The sequence below is a fragment of the Podarcis raffonei genome, chromosome 13 (genome assembly GCF_027172205.1).
Source record: "Podarcis raffonei isolate rPodRaf1 chromosome 13, rPodRaf1.pri, whole genome shotgun sequence".
Taxonomy (NCBI): Eukaryota; Metazoa; Chordata; class Lepidosauria; order Squamata; family Lacertidae; genus Podarcis; species Podarcis raffonei.
The window spans coordinates 38,521,647-38,533,498 of record NC_070614.1 but is presented as its reverse complement, the minus strand read 5'-3'; the positions used below and the strand labels follow the sequence as shown (position 1 = coordinate 38,533,498).

At 48.4% G+C, this 11,852-nt stretch overlaps 1 protein-coding gene across 1 annotated transcript in view; it reads left to right on the top strand.

Annotated features, from left to right (window-relative positions):
* Window positions 1-372: 372 nt before the first annotated feature.
* IL11 (interleukin 11) overlaps window positions 373-11,852 on the top strand; it is a 66,986-nt gene continuing 55,506 nt past the window's right edge. Inside the window, exon 1 of the mRNA XM_053362620.1 lies at window positions 373-459. The gene's annotated coding sequence lies outside the window, so the exon portion shown is untranslated. The remainder of the gene's footprint in view (window positions 460-11,852) is intronic.

The following is an 11,852-nucleotide window of genomic DNA, read 5'->3' as shown; positions in this document are numbered from 1 at the left end:
CGCAAATCCACGGGTTAGGGGGTGCAAATTACTTGCCTTGCCCCGGGTGCTGACAACCCACGCTACGCCACTGGGTGTTGTTGTTTGTGGGCACAGTCTTCAACATATAATTAAGGCTGCATTGACACAATACATTTCGATGCTGCTTCTTTAAACAGTCATGGCGTCCCCCAAAGGATTCTGGGAGCTGCAGTTCTTCAAAGGGCTCTGAGAGTTGTTAGGAGGCCCCCATTCACTCCCTTTGCAGAGCTACAATCCTTAAAGTGGAAGGATAATGGCCTACTCACTGTGGGAACCAAAGTGTTTGGCTGGTTGTTGCCTAGAGGGAAGGATCTCTGCAGAACACTCAGCAAAGAAGAAGCAATACAGTATAAAGAGCTCCAGCCTTTTCCATTGAGTTATGTAAGCGTTGCTCCACATTGCCCTGAAAACCTCAAGCACCCTCCTCTGTTTTTCAGGGTAAGTAGTAGCTCCATTTCCTAAAAAACTCTGAAAAAGCAATGTGTTTTAAAAGACTATCTCATGATCATTTCTTTGGGTAAGGCTTAAAAGGGAGTAAGAGAGGGCTCTCAGCAACAGGAAAGCCCAGTTCTGCCTCAGTGGGGTTATACTGGTAATAAACTCAACTTTTCCCACTTTCTGTCTGTCAGTGCAAAACATAGACAATTGGAATCAGACTTCCAGTGCAACTGTACACACTTCTACTCAGAAGTAAGACTCACTCAGTTTAATGGGCCTGCCTCCTAGACAAATCCAAAGGGTATTGGATCGTAACCTCAGGCTGCATTCCTTAACCCACTTACCTTGGAGTAAAGTAGGATTTACTTCTGAGTAGATATGACTACTTGCTCTGTGAGTTGCCCATGCTTTAGCCCCATTTGTTTCAATAAGACAAAAGTGTGACTGACTTACGAGTCCTGTATGCATTTACCTGCAAGCTCCTGCCAACCTAGCAGTTCGAAAGCACGTCAAAGTGCAAGTAGATAAATAGGTACTGCTCCAGCCGGAAGGTGAACGGCGTTTCTGTGCGCTGCTCTGGTTCGCCAGAAGCGGCTTAGTCATGCTGGCCACATGACCCGGAAAGCTGTCTGCGGACAAACGCCAGCTCCCTTGGCCAGTAAAGCGAGATGAGCACCGCAACCCCAGAGTCATCCGAAACTGGACTTAACAATCAGGGGTCCCTTTACCTTTACCTTTAAGTCCAGCTGAATTAAGTGGCACTTACTCATGAGTAGACATTTATAGGAGTGTGTTATTAGTCTGCATTGGAGTCACCGGACTTTCACCATTGAGATGCCAGCAACATCTGACACCACTCTGCAGTGCACCCTTACACACTGCATTGCAGTGCAGAATTACAGATCTAATTACAAATCATGGGGGGGGGGGGTCAAAATCAACACAATCTCACTGCAAATCAAAATCTAGCACATCAGGGAGAAAGTATCTATCCCAGTCCTTTGTCAGCCTGTGCTCATTTTCTAATTGGCAGATAGTTTTTAACATAGGGGAACATTCAGAAATGTGACTGCCTTTGTGAGGTCTGGAGTGGTGCAGTTCATTCTGCTACATCAGCACTGTGCCAGCTCATTCACTTGCAGGAATAAGTCAGTCCTAGGAATAGGGTTTCCAAAACAAAGGTGGTTCTTTTTCCAAATACTTCATGTAGTAGTTGTTGTTTGTTTGTTTGTTGCACTTATTTGTTGGGTTGCTTTACAAAAAAAAACCCAGAGCAACTTTAAAAAATTTTTTTTTAAAATAAATGTTTATTGAGGTTTTACAAATCAAAAATTTCATCGTTTCAAATAAAGTGTTATCATGAATAAAGCTCATATAAAAAACAAAAACACCAGAAAAACAAAAATACATAGCAAAAAACAAAAAGCAGAAAAACAGAAGAAAAAGAAAAAAGAAAAATCCACTTTTTTGTATTAACAGAATTCCATACCCCTCTGTCTTGACCTCCTCGCATCCCCCTTTTTTGTGTTCCTCTTTATTCCAATCAAATTCAGCAAATTCAAACCCTTGTTTAAACCATACTTAACTTTATATTCTTCTAATTATTATGTCCCAATTTTTCATTATTTTAACCCAGTCCTCATCTTATATACTGTGACATAATATTATTCTGTTCATAACCCCTTCTCCTTTTTGACGTTCTTCTTTTCATTCACATTTAAACAAATCCCACAAACCCTAATACCTTTACTTCCCACATCATGTTAACACTCAAATATTTTACAATGTTTTTGTAAATAGTCCTTAAACTTTTTCCAATCCTGTTCCATCAGTTCTTCTCCCTGGTCACGGATTCTGCCAGTCATTTCAGCCATCTCCATGTAGTCAATCACTTGCATCTGCCATTCTTCCACGGTGGGTAGATCTTGTGTCTTCCAATACTTGGCAAGAAGTATTCTTGCTGCTGCTGTTGCATACATAAAAAATGTTCTATCTTTCTTTGGCACCCGTTGGCCAACTATGCCCAAAAGGAAGGCCTCTGGTTTCTTAGGAAAGGTAAATTTAAATACCTTCTTCAGTTCATTATATATCGTTTCCCAGTAAGCCTTAACCCTTGGGCACGTCCACCAAAGGTGAAAGAATGTTCCCTCAGCTTCTTTACATTTCCAGCATTTGTTGTCGGGCAGGTGATAAATTTTTGCAAGCTTGACTGGGGTCATGTACCACCTATAAATCATTTTCATAATATTCTCTTTTAAGGCAATGCATGCCGTAAACTTCATACCGGTGGTCCACAACTGCTCCCAGTCAGCAAACATAATGTTATGACCTATGTCCTGCGCCCATTTAATCATCGCTGATTTGACCGTTTCATCCTGTGTGTTCCATTTTAACAGCAACTTTTAAAATTTAAACCAAAAAAAAGCTAAAAACATATTCATATTTAAAAGAAGGCATGACTAACACATCCCACCTACCCACTAAAAGAGACCACAGGCAATTAAAGGCCAAAGAAAGGTCTGGTGGAAGACACATGCTTTTGTTTGGCACTTAAAAATAAACGGTGAAGGTGCCAGGTATGCTTCCCTGGAGAGAGTGTTCTTCACGTGGTGAGCCACCACTGAGAAGGCCCGTTCTTGTGTCAGCACCCTCTACAGCTTCCTTGGAGGGGGCGCACAGAGAAGGGCCTTGGATAATGAATGCAGTGTCTGAGTTGGTTCATGTGGAGAGAGGCGGTCCTTGAAGTCTTGGAATCCTGAGCCCCATAAGGTTTTATAGGTCAAAACCAGCACCTTATGAAATCTGTGGCTATAGATCTGTATGCCTGGAACTGAAGCTCGGGGGTAGAGCACATCCTTTGCAGGCAGAAAATCCCCGGCATCTCCAGATGAAAAACAAAATTCAGTGAGCAGGTGTTGGGGAAGACCTCTTTGCTTGAGAAGCTGGAGAGCTGCTCCCCCCGTCAGAGTAGACAATAGTGGCTACGAAGCAGCATCCTATAACCACACCAACATTTTCTGTAGCTAGTGTGCATGGGAAGTCCTAGCCCTCCCTAGCAGGTGGGGAGCTATGTCTTTCAGCCCACACTTACCCACTGCTGATGCCACCCATGCTTAAGGCTTAAAAGGGGGCATCTTCCCTGTGCCTGGGTCCTCCAGGCCTCGAGGGCTGAACTCCCTATCGTTCCTTGCGGCCGGGACTTGGCTTTTTGCTCCCGCCGTGATGGCCTCACACCCTCCGGTTGGGACAGACGACAAGCCGCTGTGATGAAAACAGGAGGTCGCGGCCACGATCGTCCTGTCTGAATCAACCACAAACCCACCGGGGCCCTCTAAGTAGAGTCACAGCAAAGAGGGAACACCCTGCGCACCAGGCACCGGCCCAGGAGGATGGGGAAAATGCAAACAAAACCATTGTGGATTGGGTGGTTTACAGATGCCATTCCAACCCAAGGGGAGCGGAGCAGAACAGGAGCGCTACTTGTTGTGAAGCAACTGTGTTGTTGTTGTTGTTGTGGGGAGTGAGATAGTCCTGCGGCTGAACCATCAGAGTTACGTTAACCGGCATTCACGCAGATGTAAAGTTTGCCATTGTCTAGAAGCAGGCTAACATTTAAAACACACACACACATACACCCTTGGCTTGGTGGCCAAAAGCGGGAGGGGGGAAAGGGCTGGTTCAATCCCGGCCTAATGGGCCAGAATGAAGGTGGCCGGGAGCCAGGACTCCTGGGTCCTCTGGAGAGCCGGGAGTGGTGGTGGTGGTTGAGAAGCTACCGAAGGGGAGTAGGATCACGGCTCCGTCTGAGGGAGGGAGGAGAGGATGGTAGGGAGTAGGACAGGAATTGGCTCTGCTTCCCCCTCAAGTAGGCTGCCTCCCAAACCTCAGACTGGGCAAGAGTTCAGAGTGAGCGAGGAATGGAACAGCGGAGGCTTAGCTTGTCTGATGGTGCTGGAGGTCTGGCTGGCCAGCTCCAAGGGAGGGAAAAGCCTGGAGCCCTTTGTAGGGGGGATGCCTCGGAGAGCTCACGGAGGCAGCTGGTTCAAAGTCGGAATGTGCTGGCTTGGGCCAAATTCTCTGAAAAGGGACCTACAGAGTGCAGAAGGATACACCCTTTTGTTAGGAGCCGTCTGACTCTTTTACTCTCTTCCCCAGTTCACTTCCTCCAGCCACCCCTCAGACCTTCCTTCAAGGCTTGCAAAGAAGGTTCTTGGGATTCTGTGGCCAAAAAGTGGGAGCAAGGGATTCTGGGAGCTGGGGTTCCTGGCTTTTCCAGGAGTAGTGAGGTTTGTAGGTTGAGCTGGGCTGGTGCTGCTAAGAAATGTAGCGTGAAACTTCGGAGCAGCAGAAGTGACGGAATTAGGCAAAGCCTACTGGCACCTGTCAGAATCTTGCACCAAATAATTTGCAGCTCCTGGCAGAAGTCAGTGACGAAGTAGGGAAAATGATCCCAGGGTTCTGCAACAGCTGATGAGCAAAATTTCAAACTTCTCTGCTTCAGAATACAATCCTTGCTGCTGCACACTTATCTGTCATATTGCATGCACCTCTTCCTCCTTTTCAAAAATACCTTGTCTTCACTGCAGTCCCTTGAGCTATGCCACTATTATGCCTATTTTACAGATGGGGCACAATTGGCACTTTTTTGCAGCTGCTTCCATTGGAGCAGGTTTCTTACTCTGTGAGTATGCAGCAGGGAACCAGTGGTAGTTTTCCAGCAAATGTATGTGGAGCAAAAACCTATGTGCCAGGTTGATGCATGTTTATTTCTGCAGAGAATTGTGGAGAGACCCTCCGTGGGATTTGAACCCAGGACCACCATGCCCACCCTGGCTCTCTTGTCACCCAGTAGCTTTTTAGCACCAATGGCCTTAGGGGGGGCTTATCTCTTTTGTGATACGCATTCAGGACTGGGCTTACTGTTGGGTCACATGGCTACACTGATGTGCTGATGTGATGATACCTATTGGGCGAGAGACAAGGAGGCCAACATTTGGTGAAGCCAAAGTGAATGGCAAGCTGAGCCAACTAATTCACATTTTCTCCCTGTCCTCCTCTTGGCTGAATTCTGCAAGGGCAGCACTGAGGCTGAGGAGAGGGCAGCTAGGGGCCAGAGCCACCCTCCAGGCTAGTTGTAAGTTGGGGGCTGGTTGGCCGAAGGCTAGTGGGACAGTGCCTTCACTGCATGGATATCTCTCTGGGGTTCCAGGAACAGCTGGAAGAAGCCACCTCTTTGACATGAAGTGGAGGTCGGGGCCCTTCAGTTGCTAAGCAACAGCATTTGACCTCTATTCCTCTAGAGCCAGAAGCCAAAAGCCAGCTCTTTGTGGGTTGCCTAGCAACCAATGGGCCTACTCCCCAACCACTTTTCAGCTGGGACCATGCTGCTTTGCGGGTGTGTGTAGTCGTAGTAACAGTGACTGACGGCAGGCCCGGCCTCAGTGCTTGGCATTAGGCAAGCGTCTGCTAGGGCCCAGCACCAACTGGAGCCTCTGCAATTGCCTTGGCAGCAAGGAAGGGAAGCAACAATTTGCTCACCCTCTGGACCCATCTCCACCATGGGGCGATAGCAAGCAGGAGGAGCTGCAGCTGCCAGCCATTCAACCTCCCTATCTTCTGTTTCTGGGGTGGTGGAGGCAAGCTGCGGTGAGGAGGAGGACCCACAAAAGCCTAGAACCAGCCCTGAGTGATTGACAATCCCCCTTCTTTGGAGTTAGGAGAAGGGGAGGATGGAAGAGGGAGCAGGACGAGCTTAGAGCACAAAGGGAACAAGCTCAGTGCATCAAAGAAGGGGAGGGTGCGTGCATGCGTGACCTTGCGGGAGGGGATGAATGCAATGACTACGGGCTGGCCTTGTGGGTACAGATATCCCCCTCCCCTCCTTTGAGACAGAAATTAATTCCTTCGGAGCCTTCTGTTTGAAATCCTAAACTGATGGAATGTTTGTGGCATCCAAAAGTTTAGAGCTTGCCTTCAGCATTGCAGGACTCTGGCTGGCTTTTGATGTTCACAGTCCGGGTTGTTCCTGGGGTGTGTTGGCACGTCTCTGTACCCCTGCCTCCCCCAAGAAGCTGCTCCCCACCCACCCACTCACTCCCAAGTCTGTTTTAAGACTTTTCTTTTTGGCTTCGTGCAGCACAGTGCTTATTTTCATCTGTCAAAATGCGGAAGGGTCTTTCACCAGCCATTTGGCAGCATCTGCTGCTGAATACCTCGTCTTGCTGAAGAATAGGGAGAGTTGCCACACACACACACACACACACACAGGAGCCTCCCACCATGGCTGTTTCAGCTCCGTCACCTGCTAGCTAAGAACTTTTCCGTCTCAGCGCAAAAAATGACACGGACTCGCTGGAACGACTCATCCGCCCCATGAGCACAGCAACCTCAAGAGTCTAACCGCCGTGCCCAAAAAGTGACCCCACCCCTGGCAACGCGTCCCGGATTCCCCTGGAATGTCTAGACGCCAGTCCGGACAAGAAGCCAGCCTTCCTTTTGCACGGGATTCCCTGTCGCGCAGGAGCCAAAACCAGGCTGGCAATGGGGACTTGGAACATGGCAGAAGGGGTTGCTATTCTGTTTTTTTTTTTTTTTCCCTTTTTGGCCGGGGGATTCCCTGAAGGCTGCTATAAAGCAAAAGGAATGAAGTCACGTCCTTTGAGGCTGGCTCAAAGGTCATGCACACTGTCAGGCTTCCGTGCTGTGGCTTCTTCCCCTGGGCTCTAGTACACAACGCGAGAGGATGCAATAGCGTCATCAATAACAACGACAACCGTAATAATTACTGTTAATATAGAACCATGAAGTACTCTTTGCAGAGGGCACGGAGGAGCTTACAATCTGAAATTCAGCGCAGATGTGGGGAAAGGAAACTGTGGCAAGGGTAAACAGGGCAAGTTGTATGCACCTGAGGCTTGGTGGCAGGTTACAGTTGGTTACAGTAAGATGTGAAAAATAGGAATTGCGCCAAAGGAGATACTAGAGTTGTGCCAGTTTCAGGACACTGGGCCAGCTTCTGTTTCCAGTGCTGTGCTTAATTCCGGAAATATGCTGGGAGTTGATAAGAAATAGCATCAGAACATATGCAGAGCGTGCTTTCCTTGACTGCTAGGTCAATACTGGCACCCACAGGCACATCTGAAGGCCTCCAAGCTGACCATTCTTGGCTGTGAGTCCTGGAAGACTCTGCCTTGCAGGCCTTTTCCCACCTGGCCTGGGAGGGCGGATCCCTGACTGACTCCAACTACAAAAGCAGAGACTGCTGAACAGACTTTGGGGTTGGGATGTTGTTTAGAGAGGGTTCTGTTGGGTGTGGGGGGTGGTTGTTGCTGTTATGGATATATCTATCTATCTATATATTTTTAGATTTTATGATTTATGTGGAAACGGTTTAATTTGGCTGTGTACTTTTTGATGTTTCATTTATTGTTTATGACTAGTTTTGCTAAGTTTGTAATTGTATTTTTGTTTCATGCTATAAGCCACCTTGAGCATGGTTTAACTATGGAAAGGAGGCATGCAAATACTGCATAATTATGGATGGATGGATGGATCTGAGCAACCAGAGGGGGAGCCCTTGAAGCAAAGTGAGGAGGCAGCTGTACATGTTTGTTTGAAGCTGCTCCCCATACAGTTCAGGTAACTTTTGAGCATTACAAACTAAGGACTGTCCCAGACCTTCTCCCCAGGCCACATCCATTGTCCCCTGGCCAGTTCTGCTCTGCACCATCCTCGCGTACATTTACCTGACTGGGATAACGCCTCTTTTTTGCCCATATGGAAGGTGAAAAAAGGTATGTAACCATCAGTCTTATGTGGCTGGAATGTAGCTTTTGTCCTTGCCTCCACCACCTACATTGGCATGTGGTCCCCTGGAAGATCACCATGAGGGCATGTGTCCCTCTGTCTGAAAAAGGCTCCCCCCCCCCCGGTTTAGATAATTAGACATTTTTGCACCCTGCACAGACTTACATACAGTGGAATCTCGGGTTACATACGCTTCAGGTTACAGACTCCGCTAACCCAGAAATGGTACCTCGGGTTAAGAACTTTGCTTCAGGATGAGAACAGAAATTGTGCTCCAGCGGTGCGGCAGCAGCAGGAGGCCCCATTAGCTAAAGTGGTGCTTCAGGTTAAGAACAGTTTCAGGTTAAGAACAGACCTCCGGAACGAATTAAGTACTTAACCCAAGGTACCACTGTATCTGTAACTCCACACCCACACACCTTTTCAATCTTCCAGCAAAAATGACAATCACAGTTCAAAATTGTTGCCTTTTGGTTTTGTCCCTTACATGAACTTTAAGACACTTTGAAAATACTGTTATTTCAGGCAACATGCAGGAAGCTGCAAAAGCAAGCAGTAATTGATCCATTCCGTGGTGAAAACAAGGCACGGCCGATTTGCCCCACAGTGTCTATATTCAGATGTCATGGGCCTAAACAATAGCTTGGTGTGATGAGGATAAGCCATGGTGAGCCTTCCCTCTCCTATTTCCCTCTCCTCTGAAGAGTTCAGGAAGTTTTGCTGCTGATTTTGCTGCTGTGTTTGAACTCTAAACTGTGGTTAATGGTAACTGCGACTTGCCTAAATAAGTCAGTTCATAACCCATGGTTTGAAGTTCACTTGTGTGAAAGAAGACTAATCATGGGGTGGGGGGTTTGGTTTGGTTAGCACAAGAAGCTGTGGTTCACCTAAATCAGAGCCAAAAACTTTTACACTCCTCCTTGCTGCTTCTCACAGCTATGCTAGACTGGTATATGGGAGTGCAGAAGCCCAGGGTTTGCTGTGGCTTGTTCTTGTTATGCTAAACCACGGTTTAATACTTTAGTACGATGTCTGAACTGGGCAGTCCAGTGTACGAACAGATTTTCTTCCATTCCCCTGCTTTGCACAGGCAAACGTGGGTAGACACACAAGAGAGCTGTGCTCTGGGCAGCTGCACCAGTCACACTGCCTTAATGATGGCCGGTGTTCCACTGGCCCCTAGACACAGCGGAACACACAGCTCAGTTCCCATGTTTTTCCAAACACAGGGCGCAATTCAGAATTTTCTTGTTCTGAAACCCTCGCAGAACTTCAACGTTCAGCCCACATAGATGCCCTGGCTGGTGTTCCTTTGTGCATAGATCTGCTGGAAGCGTTGTGCGCTTGGGCTTGAATACGTTAATGTGTGTGGCTGCAAATGTATACGTGTGTCCTATTACTTGCATGGAGTACAAAATGCTCTCCCTCCTCTGTCCTTCTTCTCTGTCCCCCCCAGCCTCCCCTCTAAACCAATGCAAATCCCCAACTCCGTAGCCAAACCACACAGCAGTCCCCCTCCCTGCACCCCTTCCTTTGCCTGCATCACGAAAAGGTTTGGACAAGAGCTGGGTCTCTGTCTCTGAAGGGTGGGGACACTTGGCACTTTTGCGTAAGGGTATTTGTGAGGATCCTGCAGGCCTCCTGGCACAAATAGGTAGACCAAATGGGGAATGGGGGGGGGGAGAGAGAGAGTTGTGTGTCTGCTGCACATTTTCTTTAATCCCAGCTGCTGAATCAGCAGATTTTCCACACAACCCAGGAATTCTCTCTAGCCAGGAACACTGTTTCTCTGTTGTTTGTACTTGGACCATGTTCAAGGCAAGGGCTGGGGGATGAGGGGCTGTGGGGGGTGGGAGAGAGAGAGATGAACAGGATCCACATACTTTAACCTGATATGTTGAAATCTGTGTGTTGGGAGTCAAGATCGAAGGATGTTGGTAGGGCTGGGGAAAGCCCAGAATTCATGGCAGGATGTGTGGGTGGAGAGGTGCAAATTGGAGATTGGATGCCTTGGTGGAGATGAGAGGAGGAAGGAATTCAAGTTGGGATACAGAAGGCATCTGTAGGCTAGGACGGACATATCTCTGCAGGATGCAGGTGGGGAGGGTCCAGATAGGGAAGCCACTTTGCTTGCAGAAGGTCCCAGGTTCATCCCCCAGCTGGAAGGTTTTGAAAGGATCAGGTAGCAGATGATGGGGGGAGACCCTTCCCTGTCTCACACCCTGGCAGCCAGAGTGGACAAGACTGGGGTAGACGGACAGGTAACCTGACCCAACACAAGGCAACTTCCTGGGTTTCTAGGGGGTAGCAATACTTGGCTACCAAGAGAAGACCCCGATGGCACTGTGGTCTAAACCACTGAGCCTCTTGGGCTCGCTGATCAGAAGATCAGCAGTTCGAACCCCTGCGACGGGGTGAGCTCCCATTACTCTGTCCCAGCTCCTGCCAACCTAGCAGTTCGAAAGCACACCAGCGCAAGTAGATAAATAGGTACCACTGCGGCAGGAAAGTAAACGGCATTTCCGTGTGCTCTGGTTTCCTTAACGGTGTTCCATTGCGCCAGAAGTGGTTTAGTCATGTTGGCCACATGACCCGGGAAAGAGCTGTCTATGGACAAACGCCAGCTCCCTCGGCCTGAAAAGCCTTTGACTGGACCTAACCATTCAGGGGTCCTTTACCTTTTTTTACCAAGAGAGCCCAGGTGGAGGTAATGCTTGAGGTGTATTTGCGAACAATTCTACTGACTCATCCTGCTTCCCAGACGGCGCTTATGGGACAGCACCTGCCGTTGCTTTCCCAGCGTGTGCCCTTCCTGGAGGGTGCGCTCAGCCCGGATTCCCGGAGCTGTTGACATACTGCACATTCCTGCTTTTGCATCAGCGGCTTTTCGCCCGACTGCCTCTCTTATCCCCGTCCTGGAACCTGGCACTCAGCTGCCCATGCACTCAACCAAAGGCTACAGATTCTGAGCATGAGGCAGGATGAGGTAGCGGAACAGGTACAGGCTAGGGTCATGTGTTTTTTTGTTTGCAATTCACCCCCTCCCACCTACTCACCCACATAAAGTGTTAGCTCAGGGAGATGGCTAGGCTAAGCCTTTCTCTCTTGTGAGTTAGGGCTCAGCCAGACTTCCGCTTCCCCCGTCACTTCCCCCCAGGAAAACTCGATCTTTGCTGCTGAACTGAAGCAAACAACAAGTGTGGATGGGGCCTGTAGTTAACATCCTGGGAGAGAAAAACAGCAGCAATGTGGTTGCATCATTAAGTGGGATTAGATAAATTCTCAGAGGATAAGGCTTTCGGTGGCCATGATGGTTATGTCAGAGGCAGTGTGCCTCTGAATATCACTTGCCAGGAATCTCAAGGGAAGAGTGTTGCTGTTGCCTTCAGGTGCTTCTTTCAAGCCTCCCACCTGGTTGGACACGGAGAGAACAGAGTGGTGGACTAGGTGGGCCACTGGCCTGATCCAGCAGCAGAGCTGTTCTTGTTTCCTTCTGATTGTGGAATACACACGTCCCTCCTCCTATGGCTCTCCTTTCCATTTGTCCATTTTATATGTATTTTAAAACTGAGTATAGGTATTGGGAG